This window comes from Pseudophryne corroboree, chromosome 1 (assembly GCF_028390025.1).
Source record: "Pseudophryne corroboree isolate aPseCor3 chromosome 1, aPseCor3.hap2, whole genome shotgun sequence".
In the NCBI taxonomy this organism is placed as follows: domain Eukaryota; kingdom Metazoa; phylum Chordata; class Amphibia; order Anura; family Myobatrachidae; genus Pseudophryne; species Pseudophryne corroboree.
The window spans coordinates 327553876-327569722 of NC_086444.1; the positions used below are offsets into that span (position 1 = coordinate 327553876).

The 15847-nt window shown below is 45.7% G+C and overlaps 1 protein-coding gene across 5 annotated transcripts in view; it reads left to right on the forward strand.

Annotated features, from left to right (window-relative positions):
- The window catches only part of GLT1D1 (glycosyltransferase 1 domain containing 1), a 492486-nt gene that overhangs the window by 306642 nt on the left and 169997 nt on the right, over positions 1 to 15847 (forward strand). The gene's annotated exons all lie outside the window — the stretch shown is intronic.

Below are 15847 nucleotides of genomic sequence, written 5' to 3' on the forward strand. Positions count from 1 at the left end.
CTTATCCTGTGGAATTGGCTTCCAGGTACCGATGATAGCCAATTGGGATGGTGATTGCTGTTTATCGGAATGAATGAGTTGCAATCCGTGGGTTTAGTATATGTTTTAGTATGTACCAAACCTTCTTCTATAAATATGGATAGATCAAGAAAATTGACAGATTCAGTGCTCTTATGATATGTGAGCTTAATGTTTCTGTGGTTAGTGTTCAAGGAGTCACAGAAAGCATCCAACTGAGCTGGGTCCCCCCTCCAAATGAACAGGATATCGTCTATATAACGTTTCCATAGCACCAGGTTCGCCCCGAATTCATGGTCGCTGAAGACTGCTGTTTCCTCCCAATGAGCCATGAAGAGGTTGGCGTAACTGGGGGCGAACCTGGTGCCCATGGCTGTGCCGTGTAGTTGGAGGTAAAATGAGTTATCGAACCAGAAGAAGTTATTGGTTAGGATGAATTCAATACTCTCTAAAACAAAGGTTTTTCGATCATGGTCCATGGCATCTGCTTCTAAAAAGTACGATGTTGCTTCCAAACCGTGTTGGTGACTGATGGATGTATAAAGGGAGGTCACATCTGCTGTGACAAGGATGAATTCCGATGACCAATTGATGAGTTTTAATTCCTGCAGGACCGCTGTAGAATCTTTGAGGTAGGATCTGGTATTTTGTGCAAGAGGCTGTAGAATGTGATCTATATACTGGGATAAATTCGAAGTGATAGATTCTGTGCCGGCTACTATAGGTCGGCCTGGTGGATGTGTATTGTCCTTATGGATTTTAGGAAGAGTGTAAATGACTGGTAGAGATGGGTATGGAATGATGATATAGTCCCGTTCTTTCTCAGTAATGACTTTTTTCCGTTCATATTTGGTGAGTAAGTCTATCATTCTTTTTGATGTAGCCTCGGATGGGTTTCCTCTGAGTTTCTTGTAAGTTCTGCCGTCGTTCAGTTGTCTCTCGATCTCTTTCTTATAGTCCTCTACATTTTGGATGACCACTGCACCCCCTTTATCCGCCGGTTTGATGACAATTGTGTGGTTGTCTTGGAGGTTCTTTAGGGCCTCTCTTTCTCCTTTTGTCATGTTGGGTTTAGAAATATTTTTAAATGTGGTGTTCTCAAGTTCATCTTTGACAATCCGTTCGAAACTTTCAATGAAGCACCCCTTCTTAAAAGTGGGGAAAAAGGTCGACTTGGGTTTAAATAAGGTCGTACCTTGGCCGTTGGGGGTGACAGCGGTGTCCTGGTCGTGGAAGAATTTTTTCAGGGTCAGTTTCCTTATAAATCGTTGTAGATCAATGTAGGCCTCGAACTTGTCCAAATTACTAGAAGGAGCGTACTTTAATCCTTTTTGGAGAACGTTTTCCTCATCTTTAGTGAGAACGTGGTTACTAAGATTGTAGATCTTGGTGAATGTGGTTTCGTGGTTATCACTCTCTGTCTCCACGATTTCTGTAATATCATCAGTCCTGGTTAAAGTGATGGTCTTTGTCTTTTTGTGGTATGTTGATCGGTGTTTTTTGGACGAGTTCTTACCTCGTCTCCCTCTCCTTGTTACCTTATGTTTTGGCGGCCCCTGTTCCCCTCTAAAAAAACATTGTCGTTGTCCTCATTCCTCCTGTAGGAGTAGGATCTATAGGGTGGTCTTCTCCTGGTTTCTGGGGTGTCGCGTCTTCTGGTATATTCCAATTGTTTGCCTTCACGTTGATTCCTATCCTCGATGGTGCGGTGGTAGGGGTGCCTTGGGTTGTACCTCTCTTGGTGGTACTGTTCCTCCCGTGAACTTCTCCTTCTTGAGTGAGTACGTGGTTCGTTGGGGGAACGGGCTCTGTATCTAGGTGTCCATGTTCGGCTGTGGGGGTTCCTCCTTGGACTGATTCTGTGTCTGATCTGTTTCCAGTTTTGTCTCCATTCGGGGGTTCGCCAGTCTTCACTTCTTTCAAATCGGACTTTGTTGGGAATAGGCTTATTTTTGAAGAAGTTTTTCTCTTTCTTGGTTTGTTGGTGTTGTACTCCATCCTTAAAATCATTAATATCTCTAATGTATTTTTTCTTTTTCTTTTCCATAAGCTCTTTTTCATTGGTGGCAATTTTATCGATGATGTCTTGTTCCATCTCTTTGAAATCCGGTAGATCCGTCAAGGGTTCTATGGTTTCTCTGAGGGTCTCTATTTCTGTTTCTAAATTTTTCAGGTCCTTACTTCTCTCTCGGACTATGAGTCTCATTAGGGACATGGAACAGGAGTCGATGATGCGGATCCATTCTTCTTCAAAGGCGGGGGATTTGTTAGTGAAGGTGGGGAGTTTATCTATTCTTAGCCCTCTAGGTATAATTTCCTCGGCTAGATATCTTTCTAATGCTACTACTTCCCACCATATCTTTCCCTCCTTAATTAATGCCCTTTCTAGTTTAGACATCACATTCTCTAGATCTTCATCTGCTAATTCGACAGAATCATGTTTGTTATTGAATATATGATCAAATTTATCTTTCCTCACATTTCTGTGGGAGAACATGATGGTACTATAGGGCAGCAGTGGTCCTTCTGGGTGAGTGGGTAACTGAATCTAGAAGGCTGTTTGAAGGACTGCCGCGCCCTGGAGAGCCGCAGTGGTGATATCTACAGGGAGTCGCTCAGCTCCCTTGAACAAGAATACACACACAAAAAATTGAGAGATCACGTCTGCGCTCGTCGAGATATACTACTTATGGGGATGAAATAAAGTGTGCACAATATCCGAAGGAAAGTATTACTGAGTATAAGAACGTATTTACATAGTGCTGTTGCAGCATCTACGGTAGGTAAATGTCCTTATTGAGTCCGCTGTGGAGTATTTTTCTCCTTCGAAGTATCTCGAACAGTCGTTCTCCGGGTTTTCTCCTGTATTCGCGTCCAGGGTATCGGGATAGTTCTTATCCTCAATATTGGAGACACAAAGACAGGGAAAAGAACTGCTGATATTGTGGTAAACGTTTGAAAAATGATGGAGGTGTTTTTTAGTGGAATCTTTAACGAGATGGTGACTGCTGAATGCGTACCAGTACTCACGTGAAGACGTGATATGTCCCTCGCATAAAGGTATCTTTAATATTCCGATGATATTCTCCTCCTTCTCCAAACAGGATCCCTTATGGTACTTGTCTGAAGGGCAATTCACGCCTCTAAGTTCACGATTTGCCGTGGGGGAGTGCGTACCGTACTCACATCCGTATGGGGGTGTGGAAAACACACAAAGGTATCTTTAGCTTGATATGTTGTCATATACTGTCCCATTCATGCAAGTTAAGTAGAGGGAGGGAAAAAAATGGGCGTACCCGACTCACACTGCACAGTGGAAGAACTTGTGTGTAAAGGTATCTTTAAGGGGGTCCCACAGATCCTAGATGCTCCTTATTCTAAGATCCATTCCTCTCGTACGGTACATGAAGAGAAGCGAAGCATGGTGTCAGAGTGACACGTAAAATATTTATTGTACAAAAACTTATTTTAAAACAACATAGAAACTGCCAATGGCCTCCAGGTAAGAAAGGGGGGTGTACACGGGTGAAAAAGATGTTATTATCCGGATTATTCTCACCTTAGTAAATACCGTCCCAGATCAGTCCCTGGTGGTCCTGGCCCTCACACCAACGCGTTTCGACTGGAGAAGTCTTTTTCAAGGTGTGTGATGAGGGCACTGGAACCATTATTTATACCCCCTGACAGGAAGTCATGTGGTAGGGGTGTGGTTACAGAATATTTTGATACATAGTATCATGCATAAAATTACACTGGGTGCTAAAAAAACAAGATGATGCTATATTGTATTTACTAAAAATTGCTATGAGCATCGTAAAATTGATAAAAATGTAGAGGAAAATGTGTTAAAAGACGACGTCGCGTCACTTCCGGTGTTTGGAACGCATGTGGTTCCGGAAGTGACGTCGGGCGGTGTTAGGGAATAGTGTAACTCTATTATAATTTTAATATTATATTTAGTGAGGTGGAGTACGGCAATGGTGGCGAGGAGTAGTGATGGGCCGCTGGGTATTGCTGGAAGTATCTCCAGCTAGCTAGATGCGCTATCCACCTAGTTACCGCGGTGGAACGCAAGTGCCGGAAATGGCGATCATGCGTTCCACCGGGAATGGACGTCATTTCCGGTGCCGACGTGTGTGAAATGGAAACCTGTGGAACGCATGTACCGGAAGTAGCGGTCATGCGTTCCACCTGGCGGGGAGGCATATATTGCGGACAGGAAGTGTAGGGAGCACAGTGCGGTCCAAGTGTTGTTAATGGAACGCATGTGGACCCGGAAATGACGTGTTGCCACGGACGTTATCCTGTGGAAAGGGGGAGGCCATATAAATTGTATTGCCGTTTATATAAGAGTTACAGTGAGGACTGGATAGAGACAAGTACAAAAATTATACAAAATAAAGCGAGTACTGATTATAATAAAAGCGCAATTAATATAAAACGGGTAAAATAAGATTATTATGCAGAATAATCAAAATTGGTCTCTTTAAATGAGAATACAAACGTGGTTCAATATAAAAGAGGAAATGAGGGTGGGGGACCAAAGGGTTAAATACTAAAATAGTTCCGAGAGTGAAATGAGTACCCCAGCATTGTAGCTTGTGGGAGATGTGAGACTAGCCCAGAGGTGCGTGAGTGGTCTAAGGTCCTTAAAGAAACCATTTAGTTTCAAATTCCAGGTTGAGGCCTTTAGGTTTCAGGGTGCCTAGGTTGAAAATGCTCCGCATTTCGGTCTGGGCGAGTCTTTCTTCAGTATTTCCCTTTCTCCAGTTTCCTGTCACTGCCTGAATGCCACAGAATAGTGTTATTTCCGATGGTTTACAATCATGTGCCTCCTTAAAATGGGCCGAGATTCCGTGGGTGAGGAGACCCTTCTTGATGTTCCTGAGGTGTTCACTCATTCTTTCCTTTAATTTTCTGGTGGTTCTCCCTACGTACTGTTTATTGCATTTACATTGTACTAGGTATACAACGTTTTTGCTGTCACACGTGATAAATTCTTTGATGTCGTATTTTTTCTGGTTACTGGTGGATGTGTAGCAGGTTATAGTGGATGTACTGCTCTTGCAGTTGCGACACATTTGGCATTGTCCGCATCTGTAGAAGCCCTTGCTCTTGATGGTGGTGGTTCTTTTAGGGATCTCCAGTGCGCTTTTTACAAGATGTTTACGTAGATTGTTGGCCTTTCGATATGTAAATTTTGGTTTCTCCGATATGTATTGTTTGAGTATGGGATCCTGCAGTAATAATCCCCAATTTTTCCTTATGATATGCTCCAGCCCCTTATATTGGCTGCTGTATTTAGTGATAAAGGTAACAGTATTTGCATCACTTATATGGTCTTCCGTAGAGGTGGTGGGTTGGATCATACGTTCCCTGTCGGCTTGATGATATTTTTCATATGCCGGATCAAGTAGTTTGGTTCCATACCCCTTTTTCTGAAATTGTTTTTTCATGGAGATGCCTTGGTTGTGATACTATGTATCAAAATATTCTGTAACCACACCCCTACCACATGACTTCCTGTCAGGGGGTATAAATAATGGTTCCAGTGCCCTCATCACACACCTTGAAAAAGACTTCTCCAGTCGAAACGCGTTGGTGTGAGGGCCAGGACCACCAGGGACTGATCTGGGACGGTATTTACTAAGGTGAGAATAATCCGGATAATAACATCTTTTTCACCCGTGTACACCCCCCTTTCTTACCTGGAGGCCATTGGCAGTTTCTATGTTGTTTTAAAATAAGTTTTTGTACAATAAATATTTTACGTGTCACTCTGACACCATGCTTCGCTTCTCTTCATGTACCGTACGAGAGGAATGGATCTTAGAATAAGGAGCATCTAGGATCTGTGGGACCCCCTTAAAGATACCTTTACACACAAGTTCTTCCACTGTGCAGTGTGAGTCGGGTACGCCCATTTTTTTCCCTCCCTCTACTTAACTTGCATGAATGGGACAGTATATGACAACATATCAAGCTAAAGATACCTTTGTGTGTTTTCCACACCCCCATACGGATGTGAGTACGGTACGCACTCCCCCACGGCAAATCGTGAACTTAGAGGCGTGAATTGCCCTTCAGACAAGTACCATAAGGGATCCTGTTTGGAGAAGGAGGAGAATATCATCGGAATATTAAAGATACCTTTATGCGAGGGACATATCACGTCTTCACGTGAGTACTGGTACGCATTCAGCAGTCACCATCTCGTTAAAGATTCCACTAAAAAACACCTCCATCATTTTTCAAACGTTTACCACAATATCAGCAGTTCTTTTCCCTGTCTTTGTGTCTCCAATATTGAGGATAAGAACTATCCCGATACCCTGGACGCGAATACAGGAGAAAACCCGGAGAACGACTGTTCGAGATACTTCGAAGGAGAAAAATACTCCACAGCGGACTCAATAAGGACATTTACCTACCGTAGATGCTGCAACAGCACTATGTAAATACGTTCTTATACTCAGTAATACTTTCCTTCGGATATTGTGCACACTTTATTTCATCCCCATAAGTAGTATATCTCGACGAGCGCAGACGTGATCTCTCAATTTTTTGTGTGTGTATTCTCTAGACCTACTGTTCATTAATGAAAATGTTGAACAATAGTGGCCCAAGTACAGACCCTTGTGGCACATCACTTAGCACTTCAGTCCAATTTGAAAATGATCCATTAACCACAAAGCGCTGCTCCCTATTATCTAACCAATTTCTGACCCACATGCATATTGTGCTCCCTAGCCCTATTTCTTGTAGCTTATAGATAAGTCGCATGTGTGGTACTGTGTCGAAAGCTTTGGCAAAGTCTAAAAAGATTACATCCACCTCCTTACCCTGATCAAGGTTCGCACTAACTGTTTCATAAAAGCCAAGTAAGTTGGTTTGACATGATCTGTCCTTTACAAATCCATGTTGCTACCTATTCATGACCTTATTGGCTTCAAGGAACTTCTGAATACTATCCCTTAGTATACCTTCCAATACTTTCCCCACTATAGATGTAAGACTAACTGGTCTATAATTACCCGGTTCAGCTTTACTTCCCTTTTTGGATATCGGCACTACTTCCACTATACGCCAGTCTTTGGGAACCATACCTGATGTAACTGAATCTTTGAAGACCAAAAGTAATGGTCTTGCTAGTTCAGAGTGAAGCTCCATGAGAATCCTTGGGTGAATTCCATCGAGACCAGGTGACTTATTAATCTTTATTTTTTTTAATCGGTCACAGACTACCTCCTCACTTAAATAAGTCCATGGATAATACTATTTCCATACACTTTATAATGTGTATAAATGCCAAACAGGAGAAGACATATACCGTATTTTTCGGACCATAAGACGCACCTGACCATAAGACGCACCTAGTTTTTAGAGTAGGAAAACTGGAAAAAAATATTCTGAACCAAATAGTGTAATAAAATATTTAATAAACTATAACAGAATAGCATTTGAACTATGTAAAGTGAACACCACTCAACAGTGGCATTAAGAACCATTATCACTGTCATTAACAAATGGAGAGACTTAAAGGTTTGAGTACTCTAGTTTTCTGGAAACCCCATTTCTGTGTGATTTCTCAGACTCCTACAAGGATTCTGTACAGTGCAGCCTATACGCTTGAATTCAAGAATTGCTAAGGGACGTATACATTAAATTCATATATATCATATGTTGTTTATATAATATTGCTATTCATTGTCATTTTGGCGCCCCATACAGTGTATTATCTATTTTCTTTTGTATTCTGTCAGAGCCAGCATACAGAGACACACACACACATCAGAGCCAGCATACACACAGACACACACACACACACACACACACACACACTGACAGTACCAGTGGTTCCCCGCGTCCGCTGCCCACGGTGCACTCCTGAGGAGGTGGGGGGGAGCGGGGGAGTCACATGATGCCGGCTCTGCTGCTGAGATGGGCTCTGAGATGCGGGCGCTCTGCTGATGATGGCGCAGCAGCAGCATCCAGGACCCGCCGCTACCCGCCGACGCCGGCGCTACCCGCAAACACGTCTTATTCGCTCCATAAGACGCACATACTTTTCCCCCTACATTTTTTGGGGAAAAAAGTGCGTCTTATGGTCCGAAAATTACGGTAATCGAATTCACGTATGGCCCAGGAGGATTCTCTGTTTTTATTTTGTGTTTGTCTTTGCTCATAAATTTGGCTGAAAAACATTAGATATATTCTGTACTTTAAGCTCTATTTGTCTTTAATCTCCCCCCCCCCCCCCCCCCCAAATGTTACATTTTTATTATCTTTATTTTAACATAACATTACAAAGATATGAAAGTATGATTTGTCTGTCTTGTTTTAAATAGTTCGGTTTTTATCAACATATGTTTTATTTGTAGAATATAAGAAATACTTTTTTTGACCCAAATGCAGCACACAAGCTGAGGTTACATCACAAAGAGAGCCTGTCCCATTATTCTTTCAGTTATAAAGTCTCAAGTTAGGGGTCAAATGGGCTACCCCTGTTAAGGAAAGGCTAGTAGTCCGTAAACTGAAGTCACCCAATTTAGAGACTAGTTTATGCTGAGGGTGGGTAACACTACCACAGAGTGAGAAAGAGTATGGTGATTATGTGATTGTAGTAACCAGAATAAATCTGTTAGGGAAAATGGAAAGGACATACCCTGTTCTACAGTAACCCATGGTTTAGGATTATTGGCTACTAACCAATCTTGAATTTGACATTTTAGTCTTACATGGTCCATCCAGCTAAGCAAGGTTTCCTTGAGTTCCAGACATACTTCAATAAAATTGCATAAAATTTAATGAAGAGGGACTTGGTCAGATTTGGAGAAAATAATTTTTGAAAATTACAATTTTTCTATTTCTTCTGTACTATACCTACATTGCTGCCCATCAGGGACGTGCTGTAATTAAATTGGCTTAGGAGGCACTGGCTAGTACCAGAGCCAGATTTACACATAATATATGAGCTAAAGGGCTCATGCGGGCATTATGCAAAGATGCAGCAAAGATACTGCTGGGAATTTGAGTTTTGATCAGAGATGGGTGGAAAAGGTAAGCAGGGGAGGTAGAGTTTTGACTAAAAAAATTGTTTAAATAATACAAAGAAGATACTTCTAATATATTTTTTGTATTTTTCATATACATTATATAGTCAAACATCTGGTTTACACGTTAGTATGACAGGAAAGGCTCTGCTTCACCCCACCACACATCACTGCTGACCATGTATACTGTATATGATTGAAAATGGATCCAGCTTATGTTGGGTTACCTCAGCCCATTGATGCAGCAATGCAATATACAATACATGTCATCCGATACTGTGGCTATTTAAACAGAATAAATAGTGCCCAAGCACTTTTAGAAGCTTATAGGTGTCACAAAGTTTACATGCCATACTGGAAATGTGAATGATTCACCTATTAACACAGGAGTCCATTCTAAGGAATCTTTCTGAAAGCTTAAAATTAAATGTTTTAAAAGTGCATGTAAATAGTACATTACAGAAAAGATCCCTGAGTAATATGCCTCTAGGAAGAACGATCAAAGGCGACAAGTAGGAAGGAGGGATTTGTGTTCCAGGAACACTAGTCAGACTTCTCAGTCAGGCACCATCTTTTTTTGTCCTGATGTATTGCACCTGAATAAGGAGGGGGCAGCGGTGCTTGGTGGAAGGATAGTTAGAGGGTTGGAGGAGATTTTAAACATTTAAACTAGGTGTCTGGGGGGGGGGGGGGGAGGGTTTAGAAAGATTTAATGGGACTACCAGAGAGGGCTCTATAAAGGATAATGGGGGTGGAGAGGGGGGGGGGGGGGGGGGAATAGTCAGCAATAGTAATTCAAAGGAAACTCAAGTAACTAAGGAAACAATTAAACATACAGAGCAGGGAATTACTAAACTAAAGTGTATGCTTGGAAATGCAACAAGCTTAACAAGTAAAATGGGGGAGTTAGAAACGATTGCATTAAATGATCAATATGATATCATAGGCATTACGGAGATATGGTGGGACGATTCTCACGACTGGGCAGCAAATTTGGAGGGATATACTCTCTTCAGGAGAGGTAGGACTAATAAAAAGGGAGGGGGTGTATGCCTTTATGTTAAGCCATTCTTAAAACCATATTTAAAGGAGGTTATTTATGAGGGGACTGGAGATAATGTGGCGTCACTATGGGTTGAGATTTCAAGTGGGGGGAAAAGACAATAAAAAGCTACTTATAGGGACATGCTACAAACCACCAGATATTAGTGTGCAACTCTTGCAGCAAATCAAAAAAAGCTGCAGGACTGGGAGATGTCCTAATCATTGGGGACTTTAATTACCTGGTCATAAAATGGATTACCGAATCAGGAAATACAGCTAGGTGTAACAGGTTCTTAAACATGCTAAAAGATCACTACTTGTCTCAAGTAATCGAGGAACCAACTAGACTTAGGACTATACTGGATCTAGTACTAACGAATAGTGTTTGATATAATCTCCACATTGAAGTAGGGGAGACCTTGGGAAATAACGATCATGATATGATCACATTCGATATCAGTTTTCAAAAATAACACTATAGGGGTTCAACTAAGACTTTTAACTTTAGAAAAGCTAACTTCTCGGTTTCGGTGCGGCGGTGCTCGTCTCGGCCGCTGGATCCCCGTCTGCCATCTGGCTCCTCCGGGCTGCCCTGGACCTCGTCTGCCTCCTCACCCCCCCGGAGAGCGGATTCCACGGCACTCCAGATCTCCGGCCTCCTCTGCTTCCGGAAGCCGGGGCCCGACGCCGTACGCTTTGAGGTCAGAGCCGGGGGCGCCATGCGGCTGTGAAGGGAGGTGCGGACGGACGATACTTACACTGCTGAGGCTCTGTGCAGGTAACACCAATGTGATTGCAGCCTGCACACCTCCACCCTCCTTCCCTTGCCTCTCCGTGTGGGCCCTCGGAGCGCTGCCGTCCCCCCCAACCCCCCCACCCGGGCAGCCTGTATCTCCTCAGCACCCCGGCGACCGGGGACCCAGCGTTAAGGCCCCCCCCCCTGTGGCCCTCCGGAGCCCGCATTTCAACTGGCCTCTGGCCCTCCACACTCCTGCCACCCCTGCGAGCCCCTGCTTCTCCCGGCTCCTGTGACGGCCCCTACTACTGCTGGGGCCTGACACCCCTATCTTGCCACCGGAGCTTGGTACTATCCCGGTCACTGGCTGGTCCGTGTCCGGGCCTCATCCTCGCAGACCCTGCATACGGGCAAATATATGGAATACACCAGCCCATCTCCTGTGATCTCTGATTGTCTCCCCTCCGAGACCACGTGGGCCTTTCTATCTGCCGGAGCTCCTTGGCCCGGTCCCACCCACGCTGCCCTGCTGGCCGCGTCATGACATCTCTCTAGTACCAGCGCCTTACCCCGCCTGGGCCTGAGCCTTACTGTTGGAGCGCCTTCTCTACCCCCCATTCTGCCGTCTCCCCCCTTCTCAACTGTACAAGATGCCCAGAGGTGGCAAAAAATCGCAGGGATCTGACCTCACACCATTCCTTACTAAAAAGAGCACCCCAGCCAAGAACAGGTCCGATGCTCCTGAACACCCCCATGGTCCCTCCGACTCCGATCCTGATGACGACGATCTCACACCCCTTAACCGCAGGGACTTTCTCTCCCTCCTTAAAGAGGTGCGGGATGTCAAGACCTCTGTCCAGGCTCTCCACTCCCTGAAGTCTGATATCGCCGAAATTGGCTCCAGAACGGATCAACTCGCGCGACGAGTAGAAGAGGTGGTGACGTTCCAACAAACTGTCGAGATCGACTTCCTTCAACTCCGCCAAGATGTTGCCCAATTGCGGGAGGAGCATGAGGACCAGGACAATAGGGCGAGGAGAAATAATCTCAGGATTCGGGTTATTCCTGAAGACGTTGAAGCGGCCCACCTTGAACTTTATCTTAAACGCCTTTTCACCCACCTGTCACCCGACACCCCCGAAGACCATCTCTTCCTGGACCGAGCCCTCCGACCCCGCTCCCAAGACTCTTCCCAGCCTAGAGACGTCATTCTCCGAATGCACTACTTCACTGCGAAAGAGTCCGTTATGAGAGAAGCTCGGCGACTGGAGTCTGTGTCTTTCCAAAATGTCTCCCTGCAGATCTTCCAGGACTTATCCCCCCTCACCCTAGCCAAACGTAGAGACTTTAAGCCCATCACTTCCTTGCTCTCCCAGCACAATGTCAAGTACCGCTGGGGTTTCCCATTCCGTATCCTGGTTTGGCATCAGGGAAAACTACTTTACAGCCAGAAACCCACCCGAGGCTCAATCGCTACTCTCCAAGCTGGGTATCCACACCGACGAACAGGACCCCTCTGCATCCCGTCTGCCCCCACGGACACAGCGAAACCCGCCTCCGCCCCCCCCGCTCGGAGTGGTTCATGGTTCCAGCATCTTCGGACTCTCTGGCTCCTCCTCCAGTTCCCTGATGGACTGTTAGCTTTCTGAGTTGACATACCATACGTATATTTGTGTCAGCCTTTCCTGGTCGTACTCCCTAGCCGGGGAGCTGTTTACCTTTAGATCTCCCATGTTCTAACTTCCCGATCCCTTAGTCGGTTCTCAACTGTTATGATGTTACCCCTTGTTACAGTGTGATACTCTGTTTCTTGTTTCTATTTTGTTTTGTTTTTGTTTGTTTTTTCCTGCTCTTTCTTTTCTCTCTTCTCCGATTTCTCTCTGGAGCTGGCGCTCCACCCGTTCCTCACGCCTGTCTTCTCTCCAGCTTTTCCCTGCAGGTCCCTCCAGGGGGGGCCTGCCTCTTAGTCATTGTTACGCGGTTAGTGATGCATCGTCTGAATGCCATGCTGCGCCCCCTTAGGGCTCCGAGCCCTCTTGCTGACCTAGGTGCCCTCCTGACACCTAGCACCCCTTCCCCCTGTCAGCACCACCGGTCCTGGCCTCTACCGCCGGATGACCAATTACCCTCCCCCCCCCTCCCGGTTTCCTTTCCTTCCTCCCTCCCTCCTTTCTGACCACGCTATCTTATGTTTTGCATCCCTGTTATCTACTGTTATTCCTCTTCACCCTACTTTTGGAATTCTACGCTCTTCCTATTCTGCCTACCTCTTTGCTGCTTGCCTATGGGTCTCCGGGTACTTTCCTTTAATGTGAAGGGCCTGAATAGCCCTCAAAAGAGATGTAAGCTCTTTGCCTCCCTTAAACTCCATAGGGGCGACCTGGTCTTCCTCCAGGAGACTCATTTTCTACATAACTCCCACCCTACGCTACAATGTAAACCGTACCCAGACTCTTTTCATGCCTGTGACCATTCGGCCAAAAAACGAGGAGTTGCGATCTTATTTGCCCGTCACCTCACCTTTGAACTACTAGACTCCCACGCTGATAAGGATGGCCGGTTTCTTGTGTTGGTGGGGAAACTTAACAACAAATTATGCACCTTAGCTAACATCTATGCCCCTAACCAACGACAAGAGTTGTTCTTTGCAAAACTAGATACGCTTCTTAATTAAGTCCGACAAGGCGACCTCATACTAGCTGGGGATTTTAACTCTGTTTTAAATCCAAATATAGACCGCTCTCCCGCTCTGCCCTCTGCTTCCCCGTCGGACTCTCTCCGCTCTAGATCCCTCCTCCGTCTCATGCGATCCCAGCTTCTCTACGACTCCTGGAGGATAAAAGATCCTTCAGCGCGTGACTACACCTTCTATTCTGCTCCTCATAATTCTTACTCCCGCATCGATATGATCCTGCTCAGCCATGAACTTGCCTTGAACCTCCACGCTGCCCATATACACCCATTGTTCTGGTCTGACCATGCCCCTATCTCCTGCGACCTCTCGGGCCTGCTCTCTCGCCACCGCCCCATGACTTGGCGCCTTAACGACTCCCTCCTTCACAACCCGGAGATACGCTCCCATCTTCGGGATAAGCTTTCTGACTATTTTACCCTGAACGACTCCCCCGACACTTCCAGGTCCACTCTCTGGCTGGCACACAAGGCAGTCCTTCGTGGGCACATCATCAGCCTAGCCTCGAAAGTCAAGAAACAATCTCTCACCGAGTTTAACAGACTCTCTATTAAACTCCACACCCTTGAGACCCAGCACAAGGCGTCCTCCGACCAGGCCATCTTGTCTGAACTCCGTACTGTTAAAGCGGAACTTGATCTCCTTCTCTCCAGACGGGTGGCTAAACGTCTCAAATGGCTTTGCCAGTCTTTTTATGAGAAGGGGGATAAGGCGGACAAGATCCTAGCGGCACGACTCCGCTCCGCAAGAGCCAAAACTAATATTATTTCTATTAGAGACCCTCTCAATCGGTTAGTCCATGACCCTACCGCCATTAGGGCTGCCTTCCAATCCTACTACCCTGATTTATGCAATCTGCCACCCTCCCCGTCTGGTCCCCCCTCCCAGTCCCACTCTGACCTGGTCTCTCACTTTCTCTCAGCCTCTAACCTGCCTAGATTGCCTCAAGACACCATGGACCATCTTAACCACGAGATCTCGGTGGAAGAAATTGCCCAGACTATTCTCTTGCAAAAGATCGGTAAATCCCCGGGCCCAGATGGGTTCACAGCTCTTTACTACAAACAATTCTCTGATCTCCTCTCCCCCCACCTCCAATCCCTGTTTAATAAGATTATCCATGGCGACTTTCACTCCTGAGATGTTAGAGGCCAGAATTGTGGTGATCCCTAAGGAAGGCAAGGACACCCTTAACTGCGCTAGCTACGGCCCTATATCCCTCCTGAACCTGGACCTAAAATTTTTTGCTAAAATCCTAGCTAATCACCTTAACTTGTATCTCCCTTCCCTTGTCCACTACGACCAAGTGGGGTTTATTCCGGGCCGCCAGGCGAGGGATAACACCAGACGTGCTATCGATCTTATACACATCTCGAACTCCAGGGGATCCCCCACTATCATGCTCTCCTTGGATGCTGAAAAAGCTTTCGACCGGATCTCCTGGAGTTTTTTGAGAGCTGCCCTGGAGGCCTATGGCTTGTCGGGTGTCTTCCTCACTGGTGTTCTGGCACTATACTCCACCCCCTCCGCCACAGTTCTAATCAATGGTGTCCCGTCTGCCCCGGTCCGCATATCGAATGCGTCAGGGATGCCCTCTATCACCGTTGATATTCGCCCTTGTTATTGAGCCGATCGCCTCCCAAATTAGAGCTCACCAGGGTATACATGGTATACCAGTGGGCCGTACCGATCCTAAAATCTCCCTCTTTGCAGATGACGTTCTACTTTCCTTGACCCAGCCCCTTATCTCGCTCCCAAATCTATTTTCAGTCCTCCATTCTTATAGCTTTGTATCAGGCTACAAGATCAATTATTCTAAGTCCGAGGCCATGCTGCTCCATGTCCCCCACCGAGAAGCTGAATCCCTTCGCGCTAACTTAAATTTTAAATGGCAGCCTACAAAGATCAAATATTTGGGGATCTACTTGACCTCCCGCTACGATTCTCTCTTTCGGGAAAACTTTCTACCCCTCCTCACCAAAACGCTCGCTGACCTGACGTCCTGGAACAGTCTTTTCATTTCGTGGCTGGGCAGGATCATAGCGGTTAAAATGAACATAGTCCCCAAATGGCTCTACCTTTTTCAGACCCTCCCTGTGGCAGTCCCGGCCTCCTTTCTTCGTACTACCCAGCGAGCACTTGTGCGTTTTATCTGGAACCACAGACTCCCCCCGCATTGCTGCCAACACTCTGAAACGGCCAACCTCCGCTGGCGGTAGAGGTCTTCCTGATATCAAACTTTATTATTTGGCCTCCCATCTCTCCCATATTGTCACCTCTTATGCTCCTCCGGGATCCGCATCC